This window comes from Hyla sarda, unplaced genomic scaffold, assembly GCF_029499605.1.
Source record: "Hyla sarda isolate aHylSar1 unplaced genomic scaffold, aHylSar1.hap1 scaffold_1530, whole genome shotgun sequence".
Taxonomy (NCBI): Eukaryota; Metazoa; Chordata; class Amphibia; order Anura; family Hylidae; genus Hyla; species Hyla sarda.
Window position 1 is genome coordinate 1,823 of NW_026608166.1, and position 22,177 is coordinate 23,999.

Below are 22,177 nucleotides of genomic sequence, written 5' to 3' on the forward strand. Positions count from 1 at the left end.
CCCTACCTGCACAGGTGTGCTGGCTACTCAAATGATCCAATTAAGGAGGCCATTTAGTCAGCAGCAGCAGAAGTCCTGTGCCTGGACGCTCCAACAGCGGCCAGACACAAGCAGAAGCAGCAGAAGCAGCAGCAGCACCACCTTTTGTTTTTTGGCTGCAGCAGCAGCAGCAAGGCCCACAGGGCTGGCTAGCTGGCTAGCCAGCAAGCAGGTAGCAATGAAAGTAGGAATCTTTCTTTTTAACCCTGTAAGGGGGTGGTGCACTGTACCCGAAGATACTGCCATATCGGGTCAATGCATAGGGCGACGGAAGCAAGCTTCGAAATCGGCCCCCGTTCTCAAAAATCCATTTAATATATGGTCCCCAGATAGGGGACGTATCAGATATTAAACTGATAAGAACAGATTTTTTTTTTTTTTTATCTAAAGCCGAGGAACGTGCTTTCGATTCACCCAAAGTGCAAGAAAAAGTGCAAACGTGTTACACTAAAAAAACGTGCACAAAGGATGCGGTCTATCGCAAGCCCTTCTCCGATAGGAGAGAGGCCCCCCAACAAACCTTACCCTTCGCCTCCGGACCAAAAGGTACCTGCGAGGTTCCAGGTTCGATGTCCCTTTTCGCCGAAGCTACTAGGGGACCACAAATGCTCCCGGCATCCCCCTTGGCGTTAGCCAAGGTATCTGCCCGCAGAGCCGATTACGGTAGGTACCCTGCCAAAGCAGGAGTACCCGGGGTGTTTGCAGGGAGGTGCGGAACCGAATGGCCACACACACCTCCCCTAGACCGCCAGGAGGGACACCCAGAAGGGCTACCGCATCCTGACCAATCCTGTGAACACACAACACGCAAAAAGTGACACAGTGAGACAAAAAAGAAATAAATAAGTGAATGTGTGCAGATATACTGCCCGGACATCCGGCCGGATCTATAAAAATTTCTCTGATCCTAGCCAGAAGGCCGGGAATCAAGAGGTGAGTGCCACAAGGTGAAGAGATTATGGTGCCCGTGCTTCAACTCAGTGAGTCTATTCTCCCAGTGAGTTTCGGCACCTCGGGGTCACCACTCCCCGAGGCACAAAAGTACCTCGGCTCTAGACCCTCTCAGCCTCATGGCGAGACCCGGAGGGAACAGGTCACATCGGGGCAGCCGTCGAGCTGATTCCTCAGAACCAGCCCCGGAAAGCCCTGGTACACCTGCATCCTCCATGCAGCACCCATCCCCACCAGCATGAAAACTGATAAGAACAGATACTACACTTGATCTTAGCCAAAAGGCCGAGAAGCGATAACCGTGAAAGGGGCGGGCCCAACAAGGTCCCCTTCATGGGCACTATCACTGCTTGCTGTCAGGGAGGCTGCCAGACAATTTTCCATGCACACTCTGGGCTGGGGGGCAGTCAACCACCAGTACACACAGCAGAACCTAAACCCATACCATTATTGCTAAGCAGCAAGACAGGGGCCCATTGCACTCCCACGGGGCCTTTTTAAATGCAATCCATAACCCGGATTTGCCAGGAACCCTTCTTACTCCTCCTACTTGCATGTGACACTGGGCTTAGGATCTGCATAGGAAACACACACACAAGCACACACCTACCTTTGTTGCCTGCAGATGCCTCCTTGGCTGTCCCCAAACGGTATCAAACCAACACCCACGGGAAGCTGTAAGCATAGAGGACATGCCTGCACCCCATTGGACTTACCTGTGTGGGTTAAATCCGGGTTATTTGACAACCTATGGCGGTGATGGTTCTGCTCAGGCAGAGCAGTGCTGATGCTCCTCATAAAGCTGTCGCTGCTGTGAAGGTTCTAGGTGACATCACAATCCCTATGGTTACATACACAACAAAGCTGGGTTGTTGTTGTTTACACTCTGCAAGGCCTGTGGAAGTGAGTGACATCATAGCACTGTAGTTCTGAGGGTTCTAGATGGATGCAACAATCTCCTGTTGCTTCTATGAAGGCCATAATAGACGACATCACCAAACAGCTCCATAGTCACATACACAGCAAAGGAGAGATGTTGTTTACACCTAGTGATGTCAGTGGTATTGAGTGACATCACAGCACAGTGCTAAGGCTCCTGGGCCTGGACACAGCAGCGGCTGCAATATCTCAACGGAGAATACGTTTATATATATGTGTGTGTGTGCGCGTATATATATATATATATATATATATATATATATATATATATATATATTCTCCGCCGAAATCACTTTTAAACCCATTTCCACCTTTTTTTCCCTTCTCTTCCTCTTACTTTTTTTTCACGTTTTTTTACGTTTTTCTCCTTTTCGCCTCTTTTCTGGGCGTATTATTCTTCTTTTTCTTCTTTTTTTTCGTCTAATGCATACCCCATCAGTGCAGCAATGCTTATTCAATACCGCCAGCAGATGGAGACACTGGGGGATAATTTTCTAAGGATTTATACTGATTTTTCCTGTCTGAATTTGTCGCACAGAAAGTTGCAGGCCAAATATGTGTGACATTTCTGCGACTTTAGCTTCTAGAGCATTTTTACAACATTATACATAGGTGCTGAATACATAAAAAGCGACTGTTCAGCGACAGACAAGTCGCATCGGCTGAAAGTAGGCCAGAATGTCAGTCCATGTTGGAGCAGGTTTAGATACAGTCTAAAGCATAGATCTCAAAGTCTGTGCACAGAATTTAGCAAGGGCCTCGCACCTTCTGATGCATCAGGTAGGTGCACAATAGCATAGCCTAACCCTCTGTACTTTGGTCTATATTGATGCGGGACATAGACAGCCAGCTGATGACCAATCCATTAGTGCAATGGATGGCTGGAAGCATTTGTCTTTGCCTTTGCAATACCACAGAAGCAATGCATGGTCAATGTACAGCAATGACACACCTGTGTGAACAGCCAGGAGACCCCCCCCCATGTTATGTTACATAGTTACATAGTTAGTACGGTCGAAAAAAGACATATGTCCATCACGTTCAACCAGGGAATTAAGGGGTAGGGGTGTGGCGCGATATTGGGGAAGGGATGAGATTTTATATTTCTTCATAAGCATTAATCTTATTTTGTCAATTAGGAACATTCAGCACCCACCCGCTATCAAGGCAGCTGCCTATCATGTCATGCCCTACCTGCACAGGTGTGCTGGCTACTCAAATGATCCAATTAAGGAGGCCATTTAGTCAGCAGCAGCAGAAGTCCTGTGCCTGGACGCTCCAACAGGGGCCAGACACAAGCAGAAGCAGAAGCAGCAGAAGCAGCAGCAGCACCACCTTTTGTTTTTTGGCTGCAGCAGCAGCAAGGCCCACAGGGCTGGCTAGCTGGCTAGCCAGCAAGCAGGTAGCAATGAAAGTAGGAATCTTTCTTTTTAACCCTGTAAGGGGGTGGTGCACTGTACCCGAAGATACTGCCATATCGGGTCAATGCATAGGGCGACGGAAGCAAGCTTCGAAATCGGCCCCCGTTCTCAAAAATCCATTTAATATATGGTCCCCAGATAGGGGACGTATCAGATATTAAACTGATAAGAACAGATACTACACTTGATCTTAGCCAAAAGGCCGAGAAGCGATAACCGTGAAAGGGGCGGGCCCAACAAGGTCCCCTTCATGGGCACTATCACTGCTTGCTGTCAGGGAGGCTGCCAGACAATTTTCCATGCACACTCTGGGCTGGGGGGCAGTCAACCACCAGTACACACAGCAGAACCTAAACCCATACCATTATTGCTAAGCAGCAAGACAGGGGCCCATTGCACTCCCACGGGGCCTTTTTAAATGCAATCCATAACCCGGATTTGCCAGGAACCCTTCTTACTCCTCCTACTTGCATGTGACACTGGGCTTAGGATCTGCATAGGAAACACACACACAAGCACACACCTACCTTTGTTGCCTGCAGATGCCTCCTTGGCTGTCCCCAAACGGTATCAAACCAACACCCACGGGAAGCTGTAAGCATAGAGGACATGCCTGCACCCCATTGGACTTACCTGTGTGGGTTAAATCCGGGTTATTTGACAACCTATGGCGGTGATGGTTCTGCTCAGGCAGAGCAGTGCTGATGCTCCTCATAAAGCTGTCGCTGCTGTGAAGGTTCTAGGTGACATCACAAATCCCTTTGGTTACATACACAACAAAGCTGGGTTGTTGTTGTTTACACTCTGCAAGGCCTGTGGAAGTGAGTGACATCATAGCACTGTAGTTCTGAGGGTTCAAGATGGATGCAACAATCTCCTGTTGCTTCTATGAAGGCCGTAATAGACGACATCACCAAACAGCTCCATAGTCACATACACAGCAAAGGAGAGATGTTGTTTACACCTAGTGATGTCAGTGGTATTGAGTGACATCACAGCACAGTGCTAAGGCTCCTGGGCCTGGACACAGCAGCGGCTGCAATATCTCAACGGAGAATACGTTTATATCTATGTGTGTGTGTGCGCATATATATATATATATATATATATATATATATATATATATATATATATATATATTCTCCGCCGAAATCACTTTTAAACCCATTTCCACCTTTTTTTCCCTTCTCTTCCTCTTACTTTTTTTTCACGTTTTTTTACGTTTTTCTCCTTTTCGCCTCTTTTCTGGGCGTATTATTCTTCTTTTTCTTCTTTTTTTTCGTCTAATGCATACCCCATCAGTGCAGCAATGCTTATTCAATACCGCCAGCAGATGGAGACACTGGGGGATAATTTTCTAAGGATTTATACTGATTTTTCCTGTCTGAATTTGTCGCACAGAAAGTTGCAGGCCAAATATGTGTGACATTTCTGCGACTTTAGCTTCTAGAGCATTTTTACAACATTATACATAGGTGCTGAATACATAAAAAGCGACTGTTCAGCGACAGACAAGTCGCATCGGCTGAAAGTAGGCCAGAATGTCAGTCCATGTTGGAGCAGGTTTAGATACAGTCTAAAGCATAGATCTCAAAGTCTGTGCACAGAATTTAGCAAGGGCCTCGCACCTTCTGATGCATCAGGTAGGTGCACAATAGCATAGCCTAACCCTCTGTACTTTGGTCTATATTGATGCGGGACATAGACAGCCAGCTGATGACCAATCCATTAGTGCAATGGATGGCTGGAAGCATTTGTCTTTGCCTTTGCAATACCACAGAAGCAATGCATGGTCAATGTACAGCAATGACACACCTGTGTGAACAGCCAGGAGACCCCCCCCCATGTTATGTTACATAGTTACATAGTTAGTACGGTCGAAAAAAGACATATGTCCATCACGTTCAACCAGGGAATTAAGGGGTAGGGGTGTGGCGCGATATTGGGGAAGGGATGAGATTTTATATTTCTTCATAAGCATTAATCTTATTTTGTCAATTAGGAACATTCAGCACCCACCCGCTATCAAGGCAGCTGCCTATCATGTCATGCCCTACCTGCACAGGTGTGCTGGCTACTCAAATGATCCAATTAAGGAGGCCATTTAGTCAGCAGCAGCAGAAGTCCTGTGCCTGGACGCTCCAATAGGGGCCAGACACAAGCAGAAGCAGCAGCAGCACCACCTTTTGTTTTTTGGCTGCAGCAGCAGCAAGGCCCACAGGGCTGGCTAGCTGGCTAGCCAGCAAGCAGGTAGCAATGAAAGTAGGAATCTTTCTTTTTAACCCTGTAAGGGGGTGGTGCACTGTACCCGAAGATACTGCCATATCGGGTCAATGCATAGGGCGACGGAAGCAAGCTTCGAAATCGGCCCCCGTTCTCAAAAATCCATTTAATATATGGTCCCCAGATAGGGGACGTATCAGATATTAAACTGATAAGAACAGATACTACACTTGATCTTAGCCAAAAGGCCGAGAAGCGATAACCGTGAAAGGGGCGGGCCCAACAAGGTCCCCTTCATGGGCACTATCACTGCTTGCTGTCAGGGAGGCTGCCAGACAATTTTCCATGCACACTCTGGGCTGGGGGGCAGTCAACCACCAGTACACACAGCAGAACCTAAACCCATACCATTATTGCTAAGCAGCAAGACAGGGGCCCATTGCACTCCCACGGGGCCTTTTTAAATGCAATCCATAACCCGGATTTGCCAGGAACCCTTCTTACTCCTCCTACTTGCATGTGACACTGGGCTTAGGATCTGCATAGGAAACACACACACAAGCACACACCTACCTTTGTTGCCTGCAGATGCCTCCTTGGCTGTCCCCAAACGGTATCAAACCAACACCCACGGGAAGCTGTAAGCATAGAGGACATGCCTGCACCCCATTGGACTTACCTGTGTGGGTTAAATCCGGGTTATTTGACAACCTATGGCGGTGATGGTTCTGCTCAGGCAGAGCAGTGCTGATGCTCCTCATAAAGCTGTCGCTGCTGTGAAGGTTCTAGGTGACATCACAAATCCCTTTGGTTACATACACAACAAAGCTGGGTTGTTGTTGTTTACACTCTGCAAGGCCTGTGGAAGTGAGTGACATCATAGCACTGTAGTTCTGAGGGTTCAAGATGGATGCAACAATCTCCTGTTGCTTCTATGAAGGCCGTAATAGACGACATCACCAAACAGCTCCATAGTCACATACACAGCAAAGGAGAGATGTTGTTTACACCTAGTGATGTCAGTGGTATTGAGTGACATCACAGCACAGTGCTAAGGCTCCTGGGCCTGGACACAGCAGCGGCTGCAATATCTCAACAGAGAATACGTTTATATCTATGTGTGTGTGTGCGCATATATATATATATATATATATATATATATATATATCTCCGCCGAAATCACTTTTAAACCCATTTCCACCTTTTTTTCCCTTCTCTTCCTCTTACTTTTTTTTCACGTTTTTTTACGTTTTTCTCCTTTTCGCCTCTTTTCTGGGCGTATTATTCTTCTTTTTCTTCTTTTTTTTCGTCTAATGCATACCCCATCAGTGCAGCAATGCTTATTCAATACCGCCAGCAGATGGAGACACTGGGGGATAATTTTCTAAGGATTTATACTGATTTTTCCTGTCTGAATTTGTCGCACAGAAAGTTGCAGGCCAAATATGTGTGACATTTCTGCGACTTTAGCTTCTAGAGCATTTTTACAACATTATACATAGGTGCTGAATACATAAAAAGCGACTGTTCAGCGACAGACAAGTCGCATCGGCTGAAAGTAGGCCAGAATGTCAGTCCATGTTGGAGCAGGTTTAGATACAGTCTAAAGCATAGATCTCAAAGTCTGTGCACAGAATTTAGCAAGGGCCTCGCACCTTCTGATGCATCAGGTAGGTGCACAATAGCATAGCCTAACCCTCTGTACTTTGGTCTATATTGATGCGGGACATAGACAGCCAGCTGATGACCAATCCATTAGTGCAATGGATGGCTGGAAGCATTTGTCTTTGCCTTTGCAATACCACAGAAGCAATGCATGGTCAATGTACAGCAATGACACACCTGTGTGAACAGCCAGGAGACCCCCCCCCCCATGTTATGTTACATAGTTACATAGTTAGTACGGTCGAAAAAAGACATATGTCCATCACGTTCAACCAGGGAATTAAGGGGTAGGGGTGTGGCGCGATATTGGGGAAGGGATGAGATTTTATATTTCTTCATAAGCATTAATCTTATTTTGTCAATTAGGAACATTCAGCACCCACCCGCTATCAAGGCAGCTGCCTATCATGTCATGCCCTACCTGCACAGGTGTGCTGGCTACTCAAATGATCCAATTAAGGAGGCCATTTAGTCAGCAGCAGCAGAAGTCCTGTGCCTGGACGCTCCAACAGGGGCCAGACACAAGCAGAAGCAGAAGAAGCAGCAGCAGCACCACCTTTTGTTTTTTGGCTGCAGCAGCAGCAAGGCCCACAGGGCTGGCTAGCTGGCTAGCCAGCAAGCAGGTAGCAATGAAAGTAGGAATCTTTCTTTTTAACCCTGTAAGGGGGTGGTGCACTGTACCCGAAGATACTGCCATATCGGGTCAATGCATAGGGCGACGGAAGCAAGCTTCGAAATCGGCCCCCGTTCTCAAAAATCCATTTAATATATGGTCCCCAGATAGGGGACGTATCAGATATTAAACTGATAAGAACAGATACTACACTTGATCTTAGCCAAAAGGCCGAGAAGCGATAACCGTGAAAGGGGCGGGCCCAACAAGGTCCCCTTCATGGGCACTATCACTGCTTGCTGTCAGGGAGGCTGCCAGACAATTTTCCATGCACACTCTGGGCTGGGGGGCAGTCAACCACCAGTACACACAGCAGAACCTAAACCCATACCATTATTGCTAAGCAGCAAGACAGGGGCCCATTGCACTCCCACGGGGCCTTTTTAAATGCAATCCATAACCCGGATTTGCCAGGAACCCTTCTTACTCCTCCTACTTGCATGTGACACTGGGCTTAGGATCTGCATAGGAAACACACACACAAGCACACACCTACCTTTGTTGCCTGCAGATGCCTCCTTGGCTGTCCCCAAACGGTATCAAACCAACACCCACGGGAAGCTGTAAGCATAGAGGACATGCCTGCACCCCATTGGACTTACCTGTGTGGGTTAAATCCGGGTTATTTGACAACCTATGGCGGTGATGGTTCTGCTCAGGCAGAGCAGTGCTGATGCTCCTCATAAAGCTGTCGCTGCTGTGAAGGTTCTAGGTGACATCACAATCCCTATGGTTACATACACGACAAAGCTGGGTTGTTGTTGTTTACACTCTGCAAGGCCTGTGGAAGTGAGTGACATCATAGCACTGTAGTTCTGAGGGTTCTAGATGGATGCAACAATCTCCTGTTGCTTCTATGAAGGCCATAATAGACGACATCACCAAACAGCTCCATAGTCACATACACAGCAAAGGAGAGATGTTGTTTACACCTAGTGATGTCAGTGGTATTGAGTGACATCACAGCACAGTGCTAAGGCTCCTGGGCCTGGACACAGCAGCGGCTGCAATATCTCAACGGAGAATACGTTTATATATATGTGTGTGTGTGCGCGTATATATATATATATATATATATATATATATATATATATATATTTCTCCGCCGAAATCACTTTTAAACCCATTTCCACCTTTTTTTCCCTTCTCTTCCTCTTACTTTTTTTTCACGTTTTTTTACGTTTTTCTCCTTTTCGCCTCTTTTCTGGGCGTATTATTCTTCTTTTTCTTCTTTTTTTTCGTCTAATGCATACCCCATCAGTGCAGCAATGCTTATTCAATACCGCCAGCAGATGGAGACACTGGGGGATAATTTTCTAAGGATTTATACTGATTTTTCCTGTCTGAATTTGTCGCACAGAAAGTTGCAGGCCAAATATGTGTGACATTTCTGCGACTTTAGCTTCTAGAGCATTTTTACAACATTATACATAGGTGCTGAATACATAAAAAGCGACTGTTCAGCGACAGACAAGTCGCATCGGCTGAAAGTAGGCCAGAATGTCAGTCCATGTTGGAGCAGGTTTAGATACAGTCTAAAGCATAGATCTCAAAGTCTGTGCACAGAATTTAGCAAGGGCCTTGCACCTTCTGATGCATCAGGTAGGTGCACTATAGCATAGCCTAACCCTCTGTACTTTGGTCTATATTGATGCGGGACATAGACAGCCAGCTGATGACCAATCCATTAGTGCAATGGATGGCTGGAAGCATTTGTCTTTGCCTTTGCAATACCACAGAAGCAATGCATGGTCAATGTACAGCAATGACACACCTGTGTGAACAGCCAGGAGACCCCCCCATGTTATGTTACATAGTTACATAGTTAGTACGGTCGAAAAAAGACATATGTCCATCAAGTTCAACCAGGGAATTAAGGGGTAGGGGTGTGGCGCGATATTGGGGAAGGGATGAGATTTTATATTTCTTCATAAGCATTAATCTTATTTTGTCAATTAGGAACATTCAGCACCCACCCGCTATCAAGGCAGCTGCCTATCATGTCATGCCCTACCTGCACAGGTGTGCTGGCTACTCAAATGATCCAATTAAGGAGGCCATTTAGTCAGCAGCAGCAGAAGTCCTGTGCCTGGACGCTCCAACAGCGGCCAGACACAAGCAGAAGCAGCAGAAGCAGCAGCAGCACCACCTTTTGTTTTTTGGCTGCAGCAGCAGCAGCAGCAGCAGCAAGGCCCACAGGGCTGGCTAGCTGGCTAGCCAGCAAGCAGGTAGCAATGAAAGTAGGAATCTTTCTTTTTAACCCTGTAAGGGGGTGGTGCACTGTACCCGAAGATACTGCCATATCGGGTCAATGCATAGGGCGACGGAAGCAAGCTTCGAAATCGGCCCCCGTTCTCAAAAATCCATTTAATATATGGTCCCCAGATAGGGGACGTATCAGATATTAAACTGATAAGAACAGATACTACACTTGATCTTAGCCAAAAGGCCGAGAAGCGATAACCGTGAAAGGGGCGGGCCCAACAAGGTCCCCTTCATGGGCACTATCACTGCTTGCTGTCAGGGAGGCTGCCAGACAATTTTCCATGCACACTCTGGGCTGGGGGGCAGTCAACCACCAGTACACACAGCAGAACCTAAACCCATACCATTATTGCTAAGCAGCAAGACAGGGGCCCATTGCACTCCCACGGGGCCTTTTTAAATGCAATCCATAACCCGGATTTGCCAGGAACCCTTCTTACTCCTCCTACTTGCATGTGACACTGGGCTTAGGATCTGCATAGGAAACACACACACAAGCACACACCTACCTTTGTTGCCTGCAGATGCCTCCTTGGCTGTCCCCAAACGGTATCAAACCAACACCCACGGGAAGCTGTAAGCATAGAGGACATGCCTGCACCCCATTGGACTTACCTGTGTGGGTTAAATCCGGGTTATTTGACAACCTATGGCGGTGATGGTTCTGCTCAGGCAGAGCAGTGCTGATGCTCCTCATAAAGCTGTCGCTGCTGTGAAGGTTCTAGGTGACATCACAATCCCTATGGTTACATACACGACAAAGCTGGGTTGTTGTTGTTTACACTCTGCAAGGCCTGTGGAAGTGAGTGACATCATAGCACTGTAGTTCTGAGGGTTCTAGATGGATGCAACAATCTCCTGTTGCTTCTATGAAGGCCATAATAGACGACATCACCAAACAGCTCCATAGTCACATACACAGCAAAGGAGAGATGTTGTTTACACCTAGTGATGTCAGTGGTATTGAGTGACATCACAGCACAGTGCTAAGGCTCCTGGGCCTGGACACAGCAGCGGCTGCAATATCTCAACGGAGAATACGTTTATATATATGTGTGTGTGTGCGCGTATATATATATATATATATATATATATATATATATATATATATATATATTTCTCCGCCGAAATCACTTTTAAACCCATTTCCACCTTTTTTTCCCTTCTCTTCCTCTTACTTTTTTTTCACGTTTTTTTACGTTTTTCTCCTTTTCGCCTCTTTTCTGGGCGTATTATTCTTCTTTTTCTTCTTTTTTTTCGTCTAATGCATACCCCATCAGTGCAGCAATGCTTATTCAATACCGCCAGCAGATGGAGACACTGGGGGATAATTTTCTAAGGATTTATACTGATTTTTCCTGTCTGAATTTGTCGCACAGAAAGTTGCAGGCCAAATATGTGTGACATTTCTGCGACTTTAGCTTCTAGAGCATTTTTACAACATTATACATAGGTGCTGAATACATAAAAAGCGACTGTTCAGCGACAGACAAGTCGCATCGGCTGAAAGTAGGCCAGAATGTCAGTCCATGTTGGAGCAGGTTTAGATACAGTCTAAAGCATAGATCTCAAAGTCTGTGCACAGAATTTAGCAAGGGCCTCGCACCTTCTGATGCATCAGGTAGGTGCACTATAGCATAGCCTAACCCTCTGTACTTTGGTCTATATTGATGCGGGACATAGACAGCCAGCTGATGACCAATCCATTAGTGCAATGGATGGCTGGAAGCATTTGTCTTTGCCTTTGCAATACCACAGAAGCAATGCATGGTCAATGTACAGCAATGACACACCTGTGTGAACAGCCAGGAGACCCCCCCATGTTATGTTACATAGTTACATAGTTAGTACGGTCGAAAAAAGACATATGTCCATCAAGTTCAACCAGGGAATTAAGGGGTAGGGGTGTGGCGCGATATTGGGGAAGGGATGAGATTTTATATTTCTTCATAAGCATTAATCTTATTTTGTCAATTAGGAACATTCAGCACCCACCCGCTATCAAGGCAGCTGCCTATCATGTCATGCCCTACCTGCACAGGTGTGCTGGCTACTCAAATGATCCAATTAAGGAGGCCATTTAGTCAGCAGCAGCAGAAGTCCTGTGCCTGGACGCTCCAACAGCGGCCAGACACAAGCAGAAGCAGCAGAAGCAGCAGCAGCACCACCTTTTGTTTTTTGGCTGCAGCAGCAGCAGCAGCAGCAGCAGCAAGGCCCACAGGGCTGGCTAGCTGGCTAGCCAGCAAGCAGGTAGCAATGAAAGTAGGAATCTTTCTTTTTAACCCTGTAAGGGGGTGGTGCACTGTACCCGAAGATACTGCCATATCGGGTCAATGCATAGGGCGACGGAAGCAAGCTTCGAAATCGGCCCCCGTTCTCAAAAATCCATTTAATATATGGTCCCCAGATAGGGGACGTATCAGATATTAAACTGATAAGAACAGATACTACACTTGATCTTAGCCAAAAGGCCGAGAAGCGATAACCGTGAAAGGGGCGGGCCCAACAAGGTCCCCTTCATGGGCACTATCACTGCTTGCTGTCAGGGAGGCTGCCAGACAATTTTCCATGCACACTCTGGGCTGGGGGGCAGTCAACCACCAGTACACACAGCAGAACCTAAACCCATACCATTATTGCTAAGCAGCAAGACAGGGGCCCATTGCACTCCCACGGGGCCTTTTTAAATGCAATCCATAACCCGGATTTGCCAGGAACCCTTCTTACTCCTCCTACTTGCATGTGACACTGGGCTTAGGATCTGCATAGGAAACACACACACAAGCACACACCTACCTTTGTTGCCTGCAGATGCCTCCTTGGCTGTCCCCAAACGGTATCAAACCAACACCCACGGGAAGCTGTAAGCATAGAGGACATGCCTGCACCCCATTGGACTTACCTGTGTGGGTTAAATCCGGGTTATTTGACAACCTATGGCGGTGATGGTTCTGCTCAGGCAGAGCAGTGCTGATGCTCCTCATAAAGCTGTCGCTGCTGTGAAGGTTCTAGGTGACATCACAATCCCTATGGTTACATACACGACAAAGCTGGGTTGTTGTTGTTTACACTCTGCAAGGCCTGTGGAAGTGAGTGACATCATAGCACTGTAGTTCTGAGGGTTCTAGATGGATGCAACAATCTCCTGTTGCTTCTATGAAGGCCATAATAGACGACATCACCAAACAGCTCCATAGTCACATACACAGCAAAGGAGAGATGTTGTTTACACCTAGTGATGTCAGTGGTATTGAGTGACATCACAGCACAGTGCTAAGGCTCCTGGGCCTGGACACAGCAGCGGCTGCAATATCTCAACGGAGAATACGTTTATATATATGTGTGTGTGTGCGCGTATATATATATATATATATATATATATATATATATATATATATATATTTCTCCGCCGAAATCACTTTTAAACCCATTTCCACCTTTTTTTCCCTTCTCTTCCTCTTACTTTTTTTTCACGTTTTTTTACGTTTTTCTCCTTTTCGCCTCTTTTCTGGGCGTATTATTCTTCTTTTTCTTCTTTTTTTTCGTCTAATGCATACCCCATCAGTGCAGCAATGCTTATTCAATACCGCCAGCAGATGGAGACACTGGGGGATAATTTTCTAAGGATTTATACTGATTTTTCCTGTCTGAATTTGTCGCACAGAAAGTTGCAGGCCAAATATGTGTGACATTTCTGCGACTTTAGCTTCTAGAGCATTTTTACAACATTATACATAGGTGCTGAATACATAAAAAGCGACTGTTCAGCGACAGACAAGTCGCATCGGCTGAAAGTAGGCCAGAATGTCAGTCCATGTTGGAGCAGGTTTAGATACAGTCTAAAGCATAGATCTCAAAGTCTGTGCACAGAATTTAGCAAGGGCCTCGCACCTTCTGATGCATCAGGTAGGTGCACTATAGCATAGCCTAACCCTCTGTACTTTGGTCTATATTGATGCGGGACATAGACAGCCAGCTGATGACCAATCCATTAGTGCAATGGATGGCTGGAAGCATTTGTCTTTGCCTTTGCAATACCACAGAAGCAATGCATGGTCAATGTACAGCAATGACACACCTGTGTGAACAGCCAGGAGACCCCCCCATGTTATGTTACATAGTTACATAGTTAGTACGGTCGAAAAAAGACATATGTCCATCAAGTTCAACCAGGGAATTAAGGGGTAGGGGTGTGGCGCGATATTGGGGAAGGGATGAGATTTTATATTTCTTCATAAGCATTAATCTTATTTTGTCAATTAGGAACATTCAGCACCCACCCGCTATCAAGGCAGCTGCCTATCATGTCATGCCCTACCTGCACAGGTGTGCTGGCTACTCAAATGATCCAATTAAGGAGGCCATTTAGTCAGCAGCAGCAGAAGTCCTGTGCCTGGACGCTCCAACAGCGGCCAGACACAAGCAGAAGCAGCAGAAGCAGCAGCAGCACCACCTTTTGTTTTTTGGCTGCAGCAGCAGCAGCAGCAGCAGCAAGGCCCACAGGGCTGGCTAGCTGGCTAGCCAGCAAGCAGGTAGCAATGAAAGTAGGAATCTTTCTTTTTAACCCTGTAAGGGGGTGGTGCACTGTACCCGAAGATACTGCCATATCGGGTCAATGCATAGGGCGACGGAAGCAAGCTTCGAAATCGGCCCCCGTTCTCAAAAATCCATTTAATATATGGTCCCCAGATAGGGGACGTATCAGATATTAAACTGATAAGAACAGATACTACACTTGATCTTAGCCAAAAGGCCGAGAAGCGATAACCGTGAAAGGGGCGGGCCCAACAAGGTCCCCTTCATGGGCACTATCACTGCTTGCTGTCAGGGAGGCTGCCAGACAATTTTCCATGCACACTCTGGGCTGGGGGGCAGTCAACCACCAGTACACACAGCAGAACCTAAACCCATACCATTATTGCTAAGCAGCAAGACAGGGGCCCATTGCACTCCCAAGGGGCCTTTTTAAATGCAATCCATAACCCGGATTTGCCAGGAACCCTTCTTACTCCTCCTACTTGCATGTGACACTGGGCTTAGGATCTGCATAGGAAACACACACACAAGCACACACCTACCTTTGTTGCCTGCAGATGCCTCCTTGGCTGTCCCCAAACGGTATCAAACCAACACCCACGGGAAGCTGTAAGCATAGAGGACATGCCTGCACCCCATTGGACTTACCTGTGTGGGTTAAATCCGGGTTATTTGACAACCTATGGCGGTGATGGTTCTGCTCAGGCAGAGCAGTGCTGATGCTCCTCATAAAGCTGTCGCTGCTGTGAAGGTTCTAGGTGACATCACAATCCCTATGGTTACATACACGACAAAGCTGGGTTGTTGTTGTTTACACTCTGCAAGGCCTGTGGAAGTGAGTGACAGCATAGCACTGTAGTTCTGAGGGTTCTAGATGGATGCAACAATCTCCTGTTGCTTCTATGAAGGCCATAATAGACGACATCACCAAACAGCTCCATAGTCACATACACAGCAAAGGAGAGATGTTGTTTACACCTAGTGATGTCAGTGGTATTGAGTGACATCACAGCACAGTGCTAAGGCTCCTGGGCCTGGACACAGCAGCGGCTGCAATATCTCAACGGAGAATACGTTTATATATATGTGTGTGTGTGCGCGTATATATATATATATATATATATATATATATATATATATATATTTCTCCGCCGAAATCACTTTTAAACCCATTTCCACCTTTTTTTCCCTTCTCTTCCTCTTACTTTTTTTTCACGTTTTTTTACGTTTTTCTCCTTTTCGCCTCTTTTCTGGGCGTATTATTCTTCTTTTTCTTCTTTTTTTTCGTCTAATGCATACCCCATCAGTGCAGCAATGCTTATTCAATACCGCCAGCAGATGGAGACACTGGGGGATAATTTTCTAAGGATTTATACTGATTTTTCCTGTCTGAATTTGTCGCACAGAAAGTTGCAGGCCAAATATGTGTGACATTTCTGCGACTTTAGCTTCTAGAGCATTTTTACAACATTATACATAGGTGCTGAATACATAAAAAGCGACTGTTCAGCGACAGACAAGTCGCATCGGCTGAAAGTAGGCCAGAATGTCAGTCCATGTTGGAGCAGGTTTAGATACAGTCTAAAGCATAGATCTCAAAGTCTGTGCACAGAATTTAGCAAGGGCCTCGCACCTTCTGATGCATCAGGTAGGTGCACTATAGCATAGCCTAACCCTCTGTACTTTGGTCTATATTGATGCGGGACATAGACAGCCAGCTGATGACCAATCCATTAGTGCAATGGATGGCTGGAAGCATTTGTCTTTGCCTTTGCAATACCACAGAAGCAATGCATGGTCAATGTACAGCAATGACACACCTGTGTGAACAGCCAGGAGACCCCCCCATGTTATGTTACATAGTTACATAGTTAGTACGGTCGAAAAAAGACATATGTCCATCAAGTTCAACCAGGGAATTAAGGGGTAGGGGTGTGGCGCGATATTGGGGAAGGGATGAGATTTTATATTTCTTCATAAGCATTAATCTTATTTTGTCAATTAGGAACATTCAGCACCCACCCGCTATCAAGGCAGCTGCCTATCATGTCATGCCCTACCTGCACAGGTGTGCTGGCTACTCAAATGATCCAATTAAGGAGGCCATTTAGTCAGCAGCAGCAGAAGTCCTGTGCCTGGACGCTCCAACAGCGGCCAGACACAAGCAGAAGCAGCAGAAGCAGCAGCAGCACCACCTTTTGTTTTTTGGCTGCAGCAGCAGCAGCAGCAGCAGCAAGGCCCACAGGGCTGGCTAGCTGGCTAGCCAGCAAGCAGGTAGCAATGAAAGTAGGAATCTTTCTTTTTAACCCTGTAAGGGGGTGGTGCACTGTACCCGAAGATACTGCCATATCGGGTCAATGCATAGGGCGACGGAAGCAAGCTTCGAAATCGGCCCCCGTTCTCAAAAATCCATTTAATATATGGTCCCCAGATAGGGGACGTATCAGATATTAAACTGATAAGAACAGATACTACACTTGATCTTAGCCAAAAGGCCGAGAAGCGATAACCGTGAAAGGGGCGGGCCCAACAAGGTCCCCTTCATGGGCACTATCACTGCTTGCTGTCAGGGAGGCTGCCAGACAATTTTCCATGCACACTCTGGGCTGGGGGGCAGTCAACCACCAGTACACACAGCAGAACCTAAACCCATACCATTATTGCTAAGCAGCAAGACAGGGGCCCATTGCACTCCCACGGGGCCTTTTTAAATGCAATCCATAACCCGGATTTGCCAGGAACCCTTCTTACTCCTCCTACTTGCATGTGACACTGGGCTTAGGATCTGCATAGGAAACACACACACAAGCACACACCTACCTTTGTTGCCTGCAGATGCCTCCTTGGCTGTCCCCAAACGGTATCAAACCAACACCCACGGGAAGCTGTAAGCATAGAGGACATGCCTGCACCCCATTGGACTTACCTGTGTGGGTTAAATCCGGGTTATTTGACAACCTATGGCGGTGATGGTTCTGCTCAGGCAGAGCAGTGCTGATGCTCCTCATAAAGCTGTCGCTGCTGTGAAGGTTCTAGGTGACATCACAATCCCTATGGTTACATACACGACAAAGCTGGGTTGTTGTTGTTTACACTCTGCAAGGCCTGTGGAAGTGAGTGACATCATAGCACTGTAGTTCTGAGGGTTCTAGATGGATGCAACAATCTCCTGTTGCTTCTATGAAGGCCATAATAGACGACATCACCAAACAGCTCCATAGTCACATACACAGCAAAGGAGAGATGTTGTTTACACCTAGTGATGTCAGTGGTATTGAGTGACATCACAGCACAGTGCTAAGGCTCCTGGGCCTGGACACAGCAGCGGCTGCAATATCTCAACGGAGAATACGTTTATATATATGTGTGTGTGTGCGCGTATATATATATATATATATATATATATATATATATATATATATATATATATATTCTCCGCCGAAATCACTTTTAAACCCATTTCCACCTTTTTTTCCCTTCTCTTCCTCTTACTTTTTTTTCACGTTTTTTTACGTTTTTCTCCTTTTCGCCTCTTTTCTGGGCGTATTATTCTTCTTTTTCTTCTTTTTTTTCGTCTAATGCATACCCCATCAGTGCAGCAATGCTTATTCAATACCGCCAGCAGATGGAGACACTGGGGGATAATTTTCTAAGGATTTATACTGATTTTTCCTGTCTGAATTTGTCGCACAGAAAGTTGCAGGCCAAATATGTGTGACATTTCTGCGACTTTAGCTTCTAGAGCATTTTTACAACATTATACATAGGTGCTGAATACATAAAAAGCGACTGTTCAGCGACAGACAAGTCGCATCGGCTGAAAGTAGGCCAGAATGTCAGTCCATGTTGGAGCAGGTTTAGATACAGTCTAAAGCATAGATCTCAAAGTCTGTGCACAGAATTTAGCAAGGGCCTCGCACCTTCTGATGCATCAGGTAGGTGCACTATAGCATAGCCTAACCCTCTGTACTTTGGTCTATATTGATGCGGGACATAGACAGCCAGCTGATGACCAATCCATTAGTGCAATGGATGGCTGGAAGCATTTGTCTTTGCCTTTGCAATACCACAGAAGCAATGCATGGTCAATGTACAGCAATGACACACCTGTGTGAACAGCCAGGAGACCCCCCCATGTTATGTTACATAGTTACATAGTTAGTACGGTCGAAAAAAGACATATGTCCATCAAGTTCAACCAGGGAATTAAGGGGTAGGGGTGTGGCGCGATATTGGGGAAGGGATGAGATTTTATATTTCTTCATAAGCATTAATCTTATTTTGTCAATTAGGAACATTCAGCACCCACCCGCTATCAAGGCAGCTGCCTATCATGTCATGCCCTACCTGCACAGGTGTGCTGGCTACTCAAATGATCCAATTAAGGAGGCCATTTAGTCAGCAGCAGCAGAAGTCCTGTGCCTGGACGCTCCAACAGCGGCCAGACACAAGCAGAAGCAGCAGAAGCAGCAGCAGCACCACCTTTTGTTTTTTGGCTGCAGCAGCAGCAGCAGCAGCAGCAAGGCCCACAGGGCTGGCTAGCTGGCTAGCCAGCAAGCAGGTAGCAATGAAAGTAGGAATCTTTCTTTTTAACCCTGTAAGGGGGTGGTGCACTGTACCCGAAGATACTGCCATATCGGGTCAATGCATAGGGCGACGGAAGCAAGCTTCGAAATCGGCCCCCGTTCTCAAAAATCCATTTAATATATGGTCCCCAGATAGGGGACGTATCAGATATTAAACTGATAAGAACAGATACTACACTTGATCTTAGCCAAAAGGCCGAGAAGCGATAACCGTGAAAGGGGCGGGCCCAACAAGGTCCCCTTCATGGGCACTATCACTGCTTGCTGTCAGGGAGGCTGCCAGACAATTTTCCATGCACACTCTGGGCTGGGGGGCAGTCAACCACCAGTACACACAGCAGAACCTAAACCCATACCATTATTGCTAAGCAGCAAGACAGGGGCCCATTGCACTCCCACGGGGCCTTTTTAAATGCAATCCATAACCCGGATTTGCCAGGAACCCTTCTTACTCCTCCTACTTGCATGTGACACTGGGCTTAGGATCTGCATAGGAAACACACACACAAGCACACACCTACCTTTGTTGCCTGCAGATGCCTCCTTGGCTGTCCCCAAACGGTATCAAACCAACACCCACGGGAAGCTGTAAGCATAGAGGACATGCCTGCACCCCATTGGACTTACCTGTGTGGGTTAAATCCGGGTTATTTGACAACCTATGGCGGTGATGGTTCTGCTCAGGCAGAGCAGTGCTGATGCTCCTCATAAAGCTGTCGCTGCTGTGAAGGTTCTAGGTGACATCACAATCCCTATGGTTACATACACGACAAAGCTGGGTTGTTGTTGTTTACACTCTGCAAGGCCTGTGGAAGTGAGTGACATCATAGCACTGTAGTTCTGAGGGTTCTAGATGGATGCAACAATCTCCTGTTGCTTCTATGAAGGCCATAATAGACGACATCACCAAACAGCTCCATAGTCACATACACAGCAAAGGAGAGATGTTGTTTACACCTAGTGATGTCAGTGGTATTGAGTGACATCACAGCACAGTGCTAAGGCTCCTGGGCCTGGACACAGCAGCGGCTGCAATATCTCAACGGAGAATACGTTTATATATATGTGTGTGTGTGCGCGTATATATATATATATATATATATATATATATATATATATATATATATATTTCTCCGCCGAAATCACTTTTAAACCCATTTCCACCTTTTTTTCCCTTCTCTTCCTCTTACTTTTTTTTCACGTTTTTTTACGTTTTTCTCCTTTTCGCCTCTTTTCTGGGCGTATTATTCTTCTTTTTCTTCTTTTTTTTCGTCTAATGCATACCCCATCAGTGCAGCAATGCTTATTCAATACCGCCAGCAGATGGAGACACTGGGGGATAATTTTCTAAGGATTTATACTGATTTTTCCTGTCTGAATTTGTCGCACAGAAAGTTGCAGGCCAAATATGTGTGACATTTCTGTGACTTTAGCTTCTAGAGCATTTTTACAACATTATACATAGGTGCTGAATACATAAAAAGCGACTGTTCAGCGACAGACAAGTCGCATCGGCTGAAAGTAGGCCAGAATGTCAGTCCATGTTGGAGCAGGTTTAGATACAGTCTAAAGCATAGATCTCAAAGTCTGTGCACAGAATTTAGCAAGGGCCTCGCACCTTCTGATGCATCAGGTAGGTGCACTATAGCATAGCCTAACCCTCTGTACTTTGGTCTATATTGATGCGGGACATAGACAGCCAGCTGATGACCAATCCATTAGTGCAATGGATGGCTGGAAGCATTTGTCTTTGCCTTTGCAATACCACAGAAGCAATGCATGGTCAATGTACAGCAATGACACACCTGTGTGAACAGCCAGGAGACCCCCCCCATGTTATGTTACATAGTTACATAGTTAGTACGGTCGAAAAAAGACATATGTCCATCAAGTTCAACCAGGGAATTAAGGGGTAGGGGTGTGGCGCGATATTGGGGAAGGGATGAGATTTTATATTTCTTCATAAGCATTAATCTTATTTTGTCAATTAGGAACATTCAGCACCCACCCGCTATCAAGGCAGCTGCCTATCATGTCATGCCCTACCTGCACAGGTGTGCTGGCTACTCAAATGATCCAATTAAGGAGGCCATTTAGTCAGCAGCAGCAGAAGTCCTGTGCCTGGACGCTCCAACAGCGGCCAGACACAAGCAGAAGCAGCAGAAGCAGCAGCAGCACCACCTTTTGTTTTTTGGCTGCAGCAGCAGCAGCAGCAGCAGCAAGGCCCACAGGGCTGGCTAGCTGGCTAGCCAGCAAGCAGGTAGCAATGAAAGTAGGAATCTTTCTTTTTAACCCTGTAAGGGGGTGGTGCACTGTACCCGAAGATACTGCCATATCGGGTCAATGCATAGGGCGACGGAAGCAAGCTTCGAAATCGGCCCCCGTTCTCAAAAATCCATTTAATATATGGTCCCCAGATAGGGGACGTATCAGATATTAAACTGATAAGAACAGATACTACACTTGATCTTAGCCAAAAGGCCGAGAAGCGATAACCGTGAAAGGGGCGGGCCCAACAAGGTCCCCTTCATGGGCACTATCACTGCTTGCTGTCAGGGAGGCTGCCAGACAATTTTCCATGCACACTCTGGGCTGGGGGGCAGTCAACCACCAGTACACACAGCAGAACCTAAACCCATACCATTATTGCTAAGCAGCAAGACAGGGGCCCATTGCACTCCCACGGGGCCTTTTTAAATGCAATCCATAACCCGGATTTGCCAGGAACCCTTCTTACTCCTCCTACTTGCATGTGACACTGGGCTTAGGATCTGCATAGGAAACACACACACAAGCACACACCTACCTTTGTTGCCTGCAGATGCCTCCTTGGCTGTCCCCAAACGGTATCAAACCAACACCCACGGGAAGCTGTAAGC

General features: G+C 46.5%; 9 non-coding genes and 2 pseudogenes across 9 annotated transcripts; all 11 read right to left on the bottom strand.

Moving 5' to 3' along the window:
- Positions 1-253: 253 nt before the first annotated feature.
- Positions 254-434, bottom strand: LOC130309659 (U2 spliceosomal RNA; annotated as a pseudogene).
- Positions 435-1,127: 693 nt separating this feature from the next.
- Positions 1,128-1,287, bottom strand: LOC130309664 (U2 spliceosomal RNA; annotated as a pseudogene).
- Positions 1,288-3,373: 2,086 nt separating this feature from the next.
- On the bottom strand, positions 3,374-3,564 carry LOC130309636 (U2 spliceosomal RNA). The gene has a single exon (XR_008858282.1). It is a non-coding gene; the product is annotated as a U2 spliceosomal RNA (small nuclear RNA).
- A 2,078-nt stretch (positions 3,565-5,642) lies between these two features.
- LOC130309648 (U2 spliceosomal RNA) lies at positions 5,643-5,833 on the bottom strand. The gene has a single exon (XR_008858294.1). It is a non-coding gene; the product is annotated as a U2 spliceosomal RNA (small nuclear RNA).
- Positions 5,834-7,903: 2,070 nt separating this feature from the next.
- LOC130309660 (U2 spliceosomal RNA) lies at positions 7,904-8,094 on the bottom strand. Its single transcript, XR_008858305.1, has one exon. It is a non-coding gene; the product is annotated as a U2 spliceosomal RNA (small nuclear RNA).
- A 2,087-nt stretch (positions 8,095-10,181) lies between these two features.
- On the bottom strand, positions 10,182-10,372 carry LOC130309667 (U2 spliceosomal RNA). Its single transcript, XR_008858309.1, has one exon. It is a non-coding gene; the product is annotated as a U2 spliceosomal RNA (small nuclear RNA).
- A 2,096-nt stretch (positions 10,373-12,468) lies between these two features.
- On the bottom strand, positions 12,469-12,659 carry LOC130309668 (U2 spliceosomal RNA). Its single transcript, XR_008858310.1, has one exon. It is a non-coding gene; the product is annotated as a U2 spliceosomal RNA (small nuclear RNA).
- A 2,091-nt stretch (positions 12,660-14,750) lies between these two features.
- LOC130309637 (U2 spliceosomal RNA) lies at positions 14,751-14,941 on the bottom strand. The gene has a single exon (XR_008858283.1). It is a non-coding gene; the product is annotated as a U2 spliceosomal RNA (small nuclear RNA).
- A 2,087-nt stretch (positions 14,942-17,028) lies between these two features.
- Positions 17,029-17,219, bottom strand: LOC130309638 (U2 spliceosomal RNA). Its single transcript, XR_008858284.1, has one exon. It is a non-coding gene; the product is annotated as a U2 spliceosomal RNA (small nuclear RNA).
- Positions 17,220-19,315: 2,096 nt separating this feature from the next.
- LOC130309639 (U2 spliceosomal RNA) lies at positions 19,316-19,506 on the bottom strand. The gene has a single exon (XR_008858285.1). It is a non-coding gene; the product is annotated as a U2 spliceosomal RNA (small nuclear RNA).
- Positions 19,507-21,600: 2,094 nt separating this feature from the next.
- LOC130309640 (U2 spliceosomal RNA) lies at positions 21,601-21,791 on the bottom strand. Its single transcript, XR_008858286.1, has one exon. It is a non-coding gene; the product is annotated as a U2 spliceosomal RNA (small nuclear RNA).
- Positions 21,792-22,177: the final 386 nt, after the last annotated feature.